At 40.6% G+C, this 15,295-nt stretch overlaps 1 long non-coding RNA gene across 1 annotated transcript in view; it reads left to right on the top strand.

Moving 5' to 3' along the window:
* LOC118895374 overlaps positions 1-15,295 on the top strand; it is a 43,720-nt gene that overhangs the window by 27,839 nt on the left and 586 nt on the right. The window contains exon 2 of the long non-coding RNA XR_005019925.1: positions 15,013-15,096. This is a non-coding gene — a long non-coding RNA (uncharacterized LOC118895374). The remainder of the gene's footprint in view (positions 1-15,012; positions 15,097-15,295) is intronic.

Genomic DNA, 15,295 nt, shown 5'->3' with positions numbered 1-15,295 from the left:
GAATGGGATCGGTGTATATTTTCATGAAGTGGTTTTAAATGGCAATACTTTCAACTTTACCCTGAAGGAACTACAAGCTAGTTGATTAACTTTGTGTGAAAATAAATCCATAGCAATAAGCACTGGAAAGAATTATATAAAGACTTAAGCCTGTGAACGTGTTATAGAGTGGTGGGATATTTTCCCCCTAAGTTGACAGATGCTGTGTGTGCCATAGATAGAAGTCAGGGACAAGTACAAGGTCTGCGTAGCAACTTATGCCTGGGCAGGCTCCAGTATCTAGCTCACATCCACTTGAACTCTTTTTTGTTTTTTTCTAAAATTTCTTTTTTTTTTTTATTATTTTTTTAACATCTTTATTGGAGTATAATTGCTTTACAATGGTGTGTTAGTTTCTGCTTTATAACAAAGTGAATCAGTTCTACATATACATATGTCCCCATATCTCTTCCCTCTTGCGTCTCCCTCCCTCCCACCCTCCCTATCCCACCCCTCTAGGTGGTCACAGAGCACCAAGCTTATCTCACTGTGCTATGCAGCTGCTTCCCACTAGCTATCTGTTTTACATTTGGTAGTGTATATATGTCCATGCCACTCTCTCACTTTGTCCCAGCTTACCCTTCCCCCTCCCCATATTCTCAAGTCTATTCTCTAGTAGGTCTGTGTCTTTATTCCCATCTTGCCCCTAGGTTCTTCATGACCATTTTTTGTTTTATGTAGATTCCATATATATGTGTTAGCATACGGTATTTGTTTTTCTCTTTCTGACTTACTTCACTCTGTATGACAGAGTCATGTACCAAAATGTTCATTGCAGCTCTATTTACAATAGCCAGGACATGGAAGCACCTGAACTCTTAAAAAGCAGTCCTGTGGACCGGAAGTAGGTGGCCCCACACTGTGACCACTCCCCTCAGGCTATGATGTCTATTTTGGCTCAAGACTCTTGACACCAATTAACAAGGTTCATTCTGTCCCAAAGTACAGAGCAAATTGTGCTCATTTGATTAGCCCAAACTCTGTAAAAGCCCTATGCTCTGTAACTCATAGTTGTGTCGGGTACTTAAGAGCTTTCAGCAGAGCCCAGGAATAGAAGCAGGGATGCTGCGGGTTGAGTTCTCCCCCACTCCTTCCTGTGGGCGTCACACTGCTGAGGAAAAAATAGGGGAACAGCTGGAGGGAGGCAGGGCCCTTGGCAGCAGAGCATGGTGTCAGAACCCGATCTGGTGAAGCAGAGTGCCGTCGGTAGTTACATCAAGAGTGCCAGGTCCTTTTGAGCTGCCAAAAGAGGACGACTGTGGGTGGGTGGTTAGAACAAAGAGGCAAAGGGAAGAACACAAGCCAATTTCCAAGGAGGGGTGGGAACTAAGCAATGGAGAAGATGCCCTCAGAGATGTGGCATGTTAGTGGCTATTTTATGTGTGTCTGTGGGGAGGTGAGGGGTCACAATCTGTGTTAAGTGAGTTCCATATATAAGGTAAGGTTGTTGTGTGTGAGGAGCTGATACTCAGTGATGAACTTCCAATGAAGCCAAGATGGGTTTTGCTCATGGGCTCACTCTGACTCCACACAAGAGGTTTAGAGACATGTACAGGGCTCCTAGCATGTCTATGACAGGGCAGTCTTGGCACAAGAAGTAACCCATTAGAACTGCAAGGCTCTTTTGTGACTTCTGGCCCAGAAGAGGGCTTCTTGCGTTACAAGGAGACACGATGTTAGAACCCCAGGAATCCTCCAGGCTTGCCAAAGCAGACTAAGGTGTCCAATTCACCAGATATAATCCCTTGAAACTAACATGTCTAAATATGAGTGAGTGACCTCCTGGTAGGAGGAATGAAATATTAGTATTTGGTCTATTGATTGCTTATCTGTGGTGCACTTAATACAGATCTTGACCTTCCATGTAGAACTGCCTCCTGACTCTGCAGGCATCTTCCCCATGGCTCATTTCCGACCACTCCTTGGTGCATGTTTGATCCTTCTGCCTTTTTGTTCATCCCACCCAACCTGCAGACCTTTCTTCTTGGCAGCCTAATAACAAGCAATGGGTCCAAAAGAAATGAACTAGAAAACCTTGAAATAAATGTTGATCACCGTTTTATCTTACTAATCCCACCTCAGTCTGCTTGTTTATATCACTTTGATACATACAATATTAACTTATAAAGCTCTTTTCCATATTCTGCCCTGTGATTGTTTTCTACTTTTTTTAATCTCTGAATTTAGTCTCTTCTTATGCGGAAAATAAAAACTCCTTAAAGGTGGTGATGAATGTTTTATGATTTGGTATTCTATCTAATGCATAAGGGTTGAAGTGTGGATGATACAGATATATAGTGTTAATACCAAGTGTTTTTATTTCTTTACTTAGTACCTGAGACAGTACATGTGCAATTAGACCTTTAAAATCCTTTTGTTGATTTATTAGTTGCCTCTTAGGTGTTTTTGATTGTGAGTCTCTCTTGGACAAGCTGTTTGACCTCTCTCAACATAGTTTTATTAACATGCTTTCCAGACCTAGATTTTTTTTTTTTAACATCTTTATTGGAGTATAATTGCGTTACAATGGTATGTTAGTTTCTGCTGTATAACAAAGTGAATCAGCTATACATATACATACATCCCCATATTTCCCTCCCACCCTCCCTATCCCACCCTTTTAGGTGGACACAAAGCACCGAGCTGATCTCCCTGTGCTATGCAGCTGCTTCCCACTAGCTATCTATTTTACATTTGGTAGTGTATATATGTCCATGCCACTCTCTCACTTCGTCCCAGCTTACCAGACCTAGATTTTTATGATATAATAGTAAAACCAACCCACTCTAAAACACTACTTTATTATGTTTTTTTCCTAAAATATTCTGGAATATAACAACAAAATATATTTGAGTGAAGAGTATTGACATTATTAAATCTGAAAATAATTCCAAATGACTCTCTGGACTTAAGAGTGTGTTCATCTTTGAAAACAATTCAGGAAACTCTACTTGTCTCTTCACATTGATGGAACTGAATTTGTGCACTTTGCAGAAAGTACTTTGTTCTAAATTGAAGAATGTAGTTGGGATCAAATTAGATAATGTATGCAGAAGTGCCCTGTTAATTGGTTTATCGGTATATATCATTAGTATGGTTAATGATGATGGTAGTCATGGAACAGCCAAGAATACCTTTAGGTACGTTTAGAACTGGAACCTCACTAGGTGTGGCTGTCACCCATGAGTTAGCTCGACGACTGGGGGCTGCCAATCTAGTGCTTCTCCAACTTTAATGCGCATAGGAATCACCTGGTGATATTGTGAAACTGCTGCTTCTGGTTCAAAAGCCTGGAGTCAGGCCTGGGTGTCTTAATTTCTAAAAGGCTTCCAGGTGATGCCAACACCGCTGACCCACAGAAAACACTTCAGGCCGCGAGGTTCTCAGCCTTCATAACAGTTGCTGATTAGGAAAAAGAAGAATATTTGGCAGGATAAAGCCAAGGACCATGTTCTCTGGAGTGCAGACCACCTGTAATCCACTATCACAGCAAATTTATGAAAGCAGAGACAGAGAAAGAATCTTATCTTTGTATCCTCTTTTGCCTTCGTTTTAAATTATTAATATCTTATTTTCAATTCAGTTGATCTCAAGAAACATTTACTGAGCAACTCTTAGGATAGTTGGGCTCAAATTACAGAACCTTTGTACCTGGCACCCCTAAGCACACATGCACACACGCACACCCCTCTAAGCGCCTGAATAATTCCAACTGAGTGTGAGGTTGGAGGAGGAGGGGGTCGGGATGTAAGAAAATAAGCAGTCTAGGATTCTTTTTAGGATATTTTTGATTACAGTCCCCCTAAAAGCTTCTTGCAAAACTCTATTCCCCTGAAACATTTTAAATTGACATTAAAATTTTTTCATTATAAATTTAAGTAGTAGTGAAGGATGTTGTTTATGGCATGCTGCAAATATCTATATTTTTAAAAAAAGCTATCCCTCTTCAGTGGAAATAAAAGTACCACAGTGATTGGAACCCATTGCCATCCATTTAAAACGCTAACAAACAAGCTCCTTTCTGTCAGAAATTTCATCTTGTCTCTTTTTCTCCAACTTCCATTTCTATTCCACTTCTCCCGTAGATTTTTATCCTAATGTAATAGGCTTTTATGTCGACCATCTTTTATTGGCATTCTTGTCATGCTTCTTCACCTCAAATATGTATCCTATGAACATATGTGTACAACAATTTCTTTTGGGTTGACTTATCATAAATACCAGTAATATGCATTTGATTAGAACATCATAAACTATGAATTCTGATAAACAATTATTATATGACTACTGGTTGGCACTAATACCCCCAAACAATACACAGAGAGGGCGTAAGGCAAGGCTTAATGGAAAGTCTTACATCTAAGAGTCAGCAGAAGAGCACACAGGATTTCCCAAGTTCTCATCCCACCGTGAGAGGTGGTTAGGCCCAGGAGCTCACTTATGTAAACCTAGGGCATTGAGAAGAGACAGGAAGCATTTGTTTAACTATGTAACAACAGTGGCTTCCTAGAGGTGCGATGACTTTCTTAGAAAAGAGTAGTAGTTGGAGCTTAGTGAGGCTGATATCAGCTAGAAGCTGCCTCACCATATTTTTGAGCTGGCCCGTTGCTAGGCTGCCTGATGTGGCAGGGAGACAGAGCCACTGAAGCCTTTCAGCAGACAAGGGTATGTTTCTTGTCACCCAAAAAGTAAAATTTATTGGAAATGTATCTCTTAATGAGATGGATGGGGGAGGATATGTTATGGTGCCTTGATTAAAGGAATTGTTTACAGGATTATTCATTTGGCAAAGTACAGTATTAAAATTAAGACTAGGTAAGAGATATGATTTTCTTGCTAAAATGGGAGGAAATTTGGAAAGAAGAGTATGAGAAGAGACCCTTGACATATTGATAAGTGAAAGAAGCCCATCTGAAAAGGCTACATGCTGTATGATTCCAACTATATGACATTCTGGAGAAGGCAAAACTGTGGAGACAGTAAAAAGATCAGTGGTTGCCAGAGAATAAGTGGGAGAGAGAGGAATAGACAGGCAGAGCACAGAGGATTTTTAGGGCAGTGAAACTATTCTGTATGATATTATAATGGTGGATACATGTCATTATACTTTGGTCAAAATCCATAGAACGTATGCCACCAAGAGTGAACTCTAAACTATGGACTTTGGGTGATAATATGTCACTGCAGATTCATCAGTTGTAACAAAGGTAGCACTCTGGGACTTCCCTGGTGGTGCAGTGGATAAGACTCTGTGCTCCCAATGCAGGGGGTCTGGTTTCGATCCCTGATCAGGGAACTAGATCCCACATGTCGCAACTAAGAGTTCACATGCCACAACTGAGGAGCCTGCCTGCTGCAACTAAGACCCGGCACAACCAAATAAAGAAATATAAAACCGAACAAACAGAAAACAAAGGTAGCACTCTTGTGGAGGATGTTGATAGTGGGGCAGGCTGCGCCTGTGTAGAGGCAGAGGGTGTATGGAACAGTATTTTCTACTCAATTTTTCTGTGTATCTGAAACTGCTCTAAAAAATAGTCTATTTTTAAAAATAGAGGGAGAGAAAGAGAGAGACCCTTGGTGATTGGCATCTTCTTAGGCAAATGATTTTAGGAAAAAGTACGTGGAAGTTGAAGATCTGTACATAAGCATAAAACTAACCACGCTCATGTGCCCTTTAGAAAGTCTTCATGTACCCTCAGGCATAATTGAAACCTAGTTTGAAGATTTGGTCTAAGGTTGTAGGAGAGTGAATAGATAAAGAAATGTAGTAGGAAAAATGAGTTATTCATTGAACAAATGGTTTGGGGAAAACACGATAGTCATATGGAAAAAAATAAGGGTAGAATCACACCTCACCAAAAATTAAATTCTAGATGTATCAAAAATTTAAACATTAGAAAAAAACTATACCTAGAAAAATGGTACAGATGAACCGGTTTGCAGGGCAGAAATAGAGACACAGATGTAGAGAACAAACGTATGGACACCACAGGGGGAAAGTGGCAGGGGGCTGGTGGTGGTGGGATTGGGAGATTGGGATTGACATATATACACTAAGATGTATAAAATGGATAACTAATAAGAACCTGCTGTATAAAAAATAAAATAAAATTCAAAAAATAAAAAGCACTGTACATAGCAAAAAAAAAAAAGAGAAAAACTATAAATGTAATAGCACAAACATGATCTGGAGAGTGGTAGGTGTGATTAGTGAGGTAGGAAATGAATTCTACAGCTGGTTTATGTAATCACAGATTGGCACTGTCATTGCGTTGTTAACATCCTGACTTGTGAAATAATAATGAGAATGAGAGTTAACTCTTATTGGGCACTTACCATGTTCGGGCAATGTTTCAAGCTTTTTATATGTATTAATACATTTAATTTTCACCACAACCCAATGTTGAGGGTATCGTTTTATACCTCCATTTTACAGATGAGTCAATTAAGTCACAGAGTTGAGGTCACGTGCTGGTCAGGGAAGTGAAGACTTCTTAATTCAAGCAGCCTGGCTCTAGAACCCAGGGACTTAATCACCATACTCTACAATGAAGCAATGCTCAATTCTATGTGCTTTTAAAACATGCTAGATATACAGATTAGTATTACATTTTGACAAAGTTGTATCTACAGCAATAAGTTTAAACAGTTGGTGTGTTTACTTTCCTTTAGAAAAGCTTTGGAAAAAGAGTGTTTTTCATTCAATAGTTCACTTACAAAACACAGGATTATTTTATCCCTTATATATTCCAGTAACTGGAGAGTAAAATTTTGACATCTTTGCAAAGCTTATTTCACTATTTAATTTCATGGTGTTTAAAAAAAAATCACAGTGTATAGACTAGTTTTAGAAACACACTGCCATTATGCATGAAATGTTTTACAAACATGATCATCAATAGTTTGATGGGCAAACTATTGTCCTTTAAATTAATATGCTGCTTGTGCTGACGTTGAGAGCAAATGTTGTCCCATTATTTCCGTGGCAGAGTAAACCTCACTAGAAAAGCAGGAATACCAAATAGCACACCAAATATACTAGCTTTATAATACTGTCATAAAATGATTATGGTGATGTTAAAGACAATATGAAATAATGGACTGTCAACTGCTTGATAACAAAAACACTCAATACTCTTTAGTACTAAATAATCTTTAAGATGAGATCAATTTTTGCTCAACATTAGATAAAAACTAATAAAGCCTTTTTCTTAGGGTGCTGGGGATTTAGAAAGCTTCATTTTTAAGCCTGTACAATGGAGTTTTACTCACTCTAATCTGAAAGAGAATAAAAAACAGTGCCTGCAATTGCACTGGCATGAAGTCCTGTCCTCAGCAGCCTACCTGGGAGGTCTTCTTAACACAGTAGTCTTTCCCTCACATTCTTTATTATTTGGAAATGATTTGGGCTTGATCAGAGAGGTTGAAGAGTTATGTGTACCATTTTTCTAGATTCCATATATATATATATGCGTTAATATACGATATTTGTTTTTCTCTCTCTGACTTACTTCACTCTGTATGACAGACTCTAGGTTCACTACATCACTACAAATGACCCAAGTTCGTTCCTTTTTATGGCTGAGAAAAATGGTACTGATGAATCTATTTGTAGGGCAGGAAAAAAGAAGCAGATGTAGAGAACGGTCTTGTGGACACGGGGCGGGGGAAGGGGAGGATGGGACGAATTGAGAGAGTAGCACTGACATATATACATTACCATGTGTAAAATAGATAACTAGTGGGAAGCTGCTGTATAGCACAGGGAGCTCAGCTTGGTGCTCTGTGATGACCTAGATGGGTGGGAGGGAGGCTCAAGAGGGAGGGGATATGGGGATATATGTATACATACAGCTGATTCACTTTGTTCTACAGCAGAAACTAACACAACATTGTAAAACAATTATAACTCCAATAAAAAAAAATTAGGGCTTCCCTGGTGGCACAGTGGTTAAGAATCCGCCTGCCAATGCAGGGGACACGGGTTTGAGCCCTGGTCCGGGAAGATCCCACATGCTTCGGAGTAACTAAACCCGTGCGCCACAACTACTGAGCCTGCGCTCTAGAGCCTGCGAGCCACAACTACTGAGCCCGCGAGCCACAGCTACTGAAGCCCGCGTGCCTAGAGCCCGTGCTCTGCAACAAGAGAAGCCACTGCAATGAGAAGCCCACACACCGCAACGAAGACCCAACGCAGCCAAAAATAAATTTATTAAAAAAAAAAAAAAAAGCGAGAAGGTCCAGGAATGGACAATTGTTAATAATCAAATTGCTAGTGATAAAAATTAAACAAATATGATGAATCTTAATTTTGGGCTTTTTTGCATTTTCAATTGAAAATGTAAAAACAATAATATTCTGATGTGAAGAAAATGTGAACAAATACTTAATAAATCTAAATAACCTAAAAAAAAAGAGTTATGTGTAATACTCAGGGGAAAATATCTTCTTGGCAACTGATAGGAGAATTCCTGTGGGCAGAAATTTCATTTAAAAGAGAATCTGATGAACCTACAGGTAGAAGCTAGCTCAGGTTGGTACTCAGGGTTCCTGCCTAACAAAGAAAGCAAAGGAAGGAAAATAATGACTTTGGGGAAGAAAGGGATAAAAGGAAGGCACGCTGAAGTTGCCCAAACAGCCAACCAGGGCTTTGGGAGCAACAGAAATGTCCAGTGCACATTTGTTAGCTCTGTGGTCTAAATTCTTCCTTCAGTAAGTTCTGTGTTGTTCAGTGATGCTCTGTAGCGTGGTTTTCTCTTTTGAAGGAATCCATGTTGTACTGAGTCCTGCTTCATGATTTGCACATAGTGAAAAAGTGGTTGCTTTCGGGAGCCACTGATATGTTGGTTACATGTGAAAAACCCTGCTTCCTTAAAGTTAAAAGGAAAAATGCCATGGTGGGGGGTGAGCAGTGGTTCACTAACCCCTTCTGTTAACGTGTCAGAGGCCCTTCCCAGAGGAAACTGCTTTCCTGAAAGAAGGCGCCCTGGGTTCCAAGCCTACCCCATCATCGTGGCAGCTGGGAGCAATTCACCCAGATAATCTCACTCTTCTACCGCTCCCTGGTTTTGGCAGTAAAAATGATAAGTCATTTGAATTTTGCAGCCAGAAGGGACATGGAGATAATTATGTTCAATCCCCTAATTTAGGAAGCAGAAGCATAGAGAAGTGAAAGACATGCCCAGTGTTAACATGGCTATGCTAGCATGGGATGGTTAGAACCCAGGCCTTCTGTTTCCCACCAGTGTTCTTTCCACAACAACAGAAAAGCTGAAGAAATGTGGAAAAGGAGGAGAAAAAATCATACTGGCAAGTATGACTAAGGCATCAACAAAACGATGAAACTGATAAATGGCTGTTTTCTTCTTGCAACAGACTTTATTTTTCATCCAACGAAATACACAAGATAGAAGAAAATACGAAGAGCCAAAAAATATGTTGGTAGCAGGTGCTGAGTTTTGTGTAATGAGTTGTGTATTCGTCTCTTCTCATAGGTGAGAAACAGCTCAACCACCAGCTGGGGTGGGTGGAGAAGCAAAATTCTTGGTGGTGTCTAGTGACAATCAGAGCCCACCAGCTCAGCCGTACACCACATGAAGAGATCATGATTAGGAAGGGCACGCAGAAGAGCCAGGTGTGCAACAGCTGGCAGGAATATGCATTTCCTTCAGATGTCACAAATCTTCATTTTCATTATTGAGTAACTGCGGTTATCGCGTCACTTAGCTCAACCAACGGTATCCGCAACAGAGCAAAAGAAAACCTCGTGAAGGTATTAATATTCTAGTACCACCAGATTCACACACACCCTGAACATTCTCTTTTTACAGGGTTTCACAGGTCATAGAGAATGATAGGACGATCTCTATATTGCTGAAGTTATAATCCATAACTTCTGAATTCTTGAAAAGGTGCTTTAAAGGTTGCTGTCTCCCGGATGCCAATCATCTTGGTGTTTAGGTGCTCAGATCCCTTAAGTTAAAAGAAAGCATGTATGAGTGAAGCGATACAGAGGCTTTGCCTGTCCTAAGCCAGCAGCCTCCAGTCTGAAGTAACGATTTCCATGGGGAGGTTTAGCAGATTCCTTGGATTGATTCACAGCTGATGCAAAAGCCAGAGGGAGGCTTGGTTAAGCAGTCATTTGTTGGCTGGTTTATGGTGATGGTTACAAAAGGAATATCCAGGTATATTTCCTAGTGGGGGCATTAGTCTCTCAGCAAGAGTTTCTGTTGTAGATTCCAACCCATATGTATGACAACGGGCCTGCTAATATGACATATCACAGAGGCAATAATACCAGGCCTATACCTTAACCACAGTGGAATTGGCCTCTCTAAATATAGAAAACCCTGAGGAGAGATATTTTTCACATATACTAAATGGCAGTGTGACTTGCTGCATTAAAAATTTTTAAACTTCTCAGGAAATATTGGGTTGACTAAAAAGTTCTTCAGGAGGCATATATATATGCCTTCCTATAACCTATAGTCAAAGTAGATTATTTAAATGTTTTAGATCATATGGTATAGCTCTTTTTTTACTCAAAATAAAACATATTTATAAGAGTGGTATATACATACAATGGCATATGTATTAGTCAAGGATCTCCAGAGAAACAGAACAAATAGGACTTTGAGCTAGATATAGAGATAGATAGATACGATTTTTTTTGATAGATGTGATTTGCTATAATGAATTGGCTCATGTAATTATGGTGGCTGAGAAGTTCCAATGTCCGCAGTCAGTGAGCTGGAAACCCAGAAGAGATGAAGGTGTAGTTCCAGTTTGAAAAGCAGCAGCTCAAGGACAAAGAAGACCCAGTTTCAGTTCAAGTCTGAAGGCAGGGAAAAAAACTGATGTCCCAGCTTGAAGGCATTCCGGCCTCTTACTTGTGGGAGGGTCAGCCTGTTTTCAGTCTTCCAACTGATTGGATTGGTCCCACCCACACGAGGGAGGGCAACCTGCTTTTCTCAGTGTACTGATTCAAATGTTATTCTCATCAGAAACATCTTCACAGATACACTCAGAATAATGTTTGACCAAACGTCTGGACACCCTGTGGCCTGGTAAAGTTAATACATGAAATTAACCATTACAGAATACTATTCAGTCTTACAAAGAAAAGAAATTCTGACACCTGTTATAGTAGGGATGAACCTTGAGGAAATTATGTAAGTGAAATAAGCCGGTCACAAAAGGACAAATACTGTATGATTCCACTTATATAAGTTACCTAGAATAGTCAATTTCAGAGAGTCAGAAAGTAGAATGGTGGTTGCCAGGAGCTGTGGGGAAAGGGAAATGGGGAGTTACTTTTTAATAGGTACAGAGTTTTAATTTTGCAAGATGAAAGAGTTCTAGAGATTGATGGTGGAGATGGTTGCACAACATTATGAATGTATTTAATATCACTGACTGTACACTTAAATGGTTAAGATGGTAACTCTTAAGTGTATTTCACCACAATTAAAAATAAAAAGAGAAGGATTCTGGGAAGGTGGTGGATTAGAAAGCAGTAGGAATCTGTCTTCCCACCTAGACAACAGTTGTACTAGCAGAATCTGTCTGATACAATATTTTGGAATTCTGGAGTCTATTAAAGGCTTGCAATTTCCAGGAGAAGTCTTGGATGTAAATTATGGCAACAGTGATCCCAGGCTCTGGGCAGCAGTGATCATGTGCTCTTTGTAATTCTACTTTCCCTTTTGCTCCTCTAGCTCATGGGGCTATAATCTTGTGCTACTTTACCTTCTTCTTTTCCTCCTCCTACCCATTCAAAAGCCTCGTAACCAATTCCCTGTATTAAATTTCCCTATTTTAAATACCTACAGGGGTTTTGTTTTCTTTTTTGGACACTGACTAATAATCCACTTCTTCAATTAGATTATGTCAATTTAGGTCATATGCCCCCTCCTGTACAAAAAAAAAATTGTCATATTCTCTGAATGACTTTTAGATCAACAGGGACCCACTTCCCCAAAAGTCTCCTCTTAAGTTGAATGGGGTACATGGGAAAGAGGCAGATACTTGACTAGAGTCAGGATTCTATTGACAAGGAAGAAAGAGGGATGAGGTGCTCGGTAGGCAACCAGTGGTGTCCAAGGTCCCCCAGCTAGCAAGAAACGAAGCCAAGATATGTGTCCAAGTCCACTGGACTGGAAATACAGCACTGTACAGTACAGTATAGGGTCAAGTATACTGAACTGGGACCCAAGTCTGTTCATTGCCAGTCTGAACTATGGTGTCTGCATGTGCGTGGAGGACAGCTTGGATCACTAGATCTGGGGATGCAGGCCCTAGTTGTGTCATTAGAGCTCACAAGTTGTCATTTCACTAAGGGAGCATGCGTGACAAAAAATTCTACTTTTTTCTAATTCCTTTTTCTCTTGGAGCAGTCCAGTTTGAGCTTCGTGTGTGTGTCCGTGCTTCTGCAAGCCCACAGCTCTGATCATTATCAGCTGACACAGAAGCTTTGCAGACCTTCCATTAGTGGTGACAGTTTCACCACTGTCATTATTAAAGTTGTGCTGAACAAAGGATGTATTGATCTCTATGATGCTCAGACTTTTTATTTTGCTACATACCATAATACCGATCAAGTCTAGGGCCAGCCACAGTCACATCGACTTTCTCCAATGTTCCTGCTGACTTACTGGAAAGAGTCTAAATTAAAGAAATAGTGTTTGGCCATGACCACATCTGTCACTTAACATTTTTCTTTTTTAATATTGGACAGACTTGGGTATCTTCTGTTGTGTTTTAAGACATTTGAAGCTAAGGACAGTGTCTAGAATTGTGGTGGTGGTTGTGTTGTCTCCGTAGAATTGTTCTTAGTGGCGAATTCTGGATTTCAAAGGCTACCCACATAGGATGATCTCCCACATACCCCTCAAAAAGATTTCTTCCTTAGATTTCCTTCCTTCCTTCCCTCCTTCTGACTCACTGGTATTTCTACATGTTTCCTCAGATTTAAGCAGCTTATCACATGCATTTTACTTATTTCCTGAAGCATATCTCATTTTGTAAGCATTGCATAACTGCCCAAGTTAGGGGGCTTTTGGGGATGGAATGGGGAAAGAGGTGAGGGTGTGGAGAGCAAACCCTATTGTTGGAATGTTACAATAACTGTTGATTAACTTTAGATGACTCCCTGAGGTAGAACAACTCACTTTTCTCTCCTACAGTAGTGAACATTCTCATAGATTTTCTTTTTTTTTTTAAAATTAATTAATTAATTTATTTATGGCTGTGTTGGGTCTTTGTTTCTGTGCGAGGGCTTTCTCTAGTTGTGGCAAGTGGGGGCCACTCTTCATCGCGGTGCGCGGGCCTCTCACTATCGCGGCCTCTCTTGTTGCGGAGCACAGGCTCCAGATGTGCAGGCTCAGTAATCGTGGCTCACAGGCCCAGCTGCTCCGCGGCATGTGGGATCTTCCCAGACCAGGGCTCAAACCCGTGTCCCCTGCATTGGCAGGCAGATCCCTAACCACAGCGCCACCAGGGAAGCCCTCATAGATTTTCTAATTCTGGTCTTGAGGGTTTTAGGGGTGATAAAATATATAAATCAGAGGCAATTCCAAGGAAGCCCAGTTTGTATCTTCTAGAAATGAACATGGTGTTATATCTGTACTTGAAGCAGGAGCAAGGGAGAAGAGGTGTCAAAGGAACATGGATATTTTGGAGCCATTAAGGGTTGCCAGGATCACTAGGACTGACTCAAGCCCTGACTAGCTACAACATAGCTTCTTAGGGCCTGGAAACTTCCATAGAGTATGGACCTCATCCCCAGCACATGCATGGGTACTTTAAGAGACATCCCATCTAAGCAGAAACCTGTAACCCAATTTGTATGGTCCACAGTATCTGGAAAGGTATACAGGTACTTAAGGACCCAGTGTTACTAATCATGGTCAATAACACATTTTGAGGCCAGAGCATGGTACAAAATCTTTTTCTCATTTCTTTTGGATTCATTTCAGGCCAAATTGAATCAGCCTCAGGAAGGTACCTGGAAATCTCTTTTTCTCTAGTCTCCTACTCTTATCCTGCCCTTGTGTTGGGGAAGCTGCTTCCAACTAGCAGGTACCCCCAACAGGTAGGTTCCATCGTGGGATCTTGGCAGACTTTTACAGTCCTTCCTGAGTGTCTTCTTGGGGCTCTGGGCTCTTTAGAGAAGCACACTCACAGGACAACCTCTTCTACTGCTACTATTAATCACTTCCCATAGATACCTTTGATGCTTGTTATGATAAAAGACCCCCCTCCCTTTTAGAGATGAGGGTGGGAGGACAAAGCAGGCAAAGGGAAGGAGAGCCCTATCCTGCTACACACCATGGATGTCCGCAGGCCGGGGCAAGGAGCAGTTGTTCTGAGACTCGTGAAGAGGGGGACTGAGGAGTGGGAAGTCTGCCTCTGAGTGGTGGATGAGGCTTTCTGTGTTAAGTGAAAGCACAAGTGGGGTCCACTCTGTGGGCAGTGGTATAGGACTGCAGTGACACAGCCTCCCTCCACCTTACCAACGTGTGCACCACGGCTTTCTTTTTAGATAATGGAACCGTAACACTCTTATCTACAGCGAGTGTCCTTTCTGGCTTTTAAAATTCTTGGATTTTCTTCACATGGATTTCCATGAAGTATGCATATTTAGGCTGAGAAAGGTGGTGTCTTATTCCTATGGAGTCATTTGTGATAATATAAACTGAAATTCAGACCATCTTATGAGATATATAAAAATGACCAGAGGCAAAAAGCATTGGGAGCATCTAATAAATGTAATAAGTTATTTTTGTGGCAGCAATGTTATTTTAAATACAAATTCTATTGAGAGTGAATATGAAGATTTATTAGTTAATATTTATAAATCCATTTAAGCTGCTCAGATAAATGGATAATCTAAATAGTTATGGTTAGGCAGGCTGAAATGGGTTTGAGCTTGGTGACATAAAATCCTCATTTCTTGGCCTCTTTCCCCAGCATTCTGCAGGGATACACTGGCTCATTTGAAGCTTTGACCTTCAAGGTTTCAAAGGAAGGAGCCGAGATGCACATAAGTAGAAGGTATGTGTCTCTTGAAATTTGTTTCTTTCAAGTTTGATGCTCAAAAGAAAAAAAAAAGTCATTAATTTGACAGTCATGCATAAGAAAAGAGCACTTTCCTCTGTGAAGTAATATATCATAAGGGTTGAGAATGCAGGCTGCCACTTGCTAGCTGTGTGGTCTTGGGCAGCTCACTTAACCTCTCTGTGCTTCAATGTCC

The sequence above is a fragment of the Balaenoptera musculus genome, chromosome 5, assembly GCF_009873245.2.
Source record: "Balaenoptera musculus isolate JJ_BM4_2016_0621 chromosome 5, mBalMus1.pri.v3, whole genome shotgun sequence".
Classification (NCBI taxonomy): Eukaryota; Metazoa; Chordata; class Mammalia; order Artiodactyla; family Balaenopteridae; genus Balaenoptera; species Balaenoptera musculus.
This window is presented reverse-complemented; position numbering and strand designations above follow the sequence as displayed.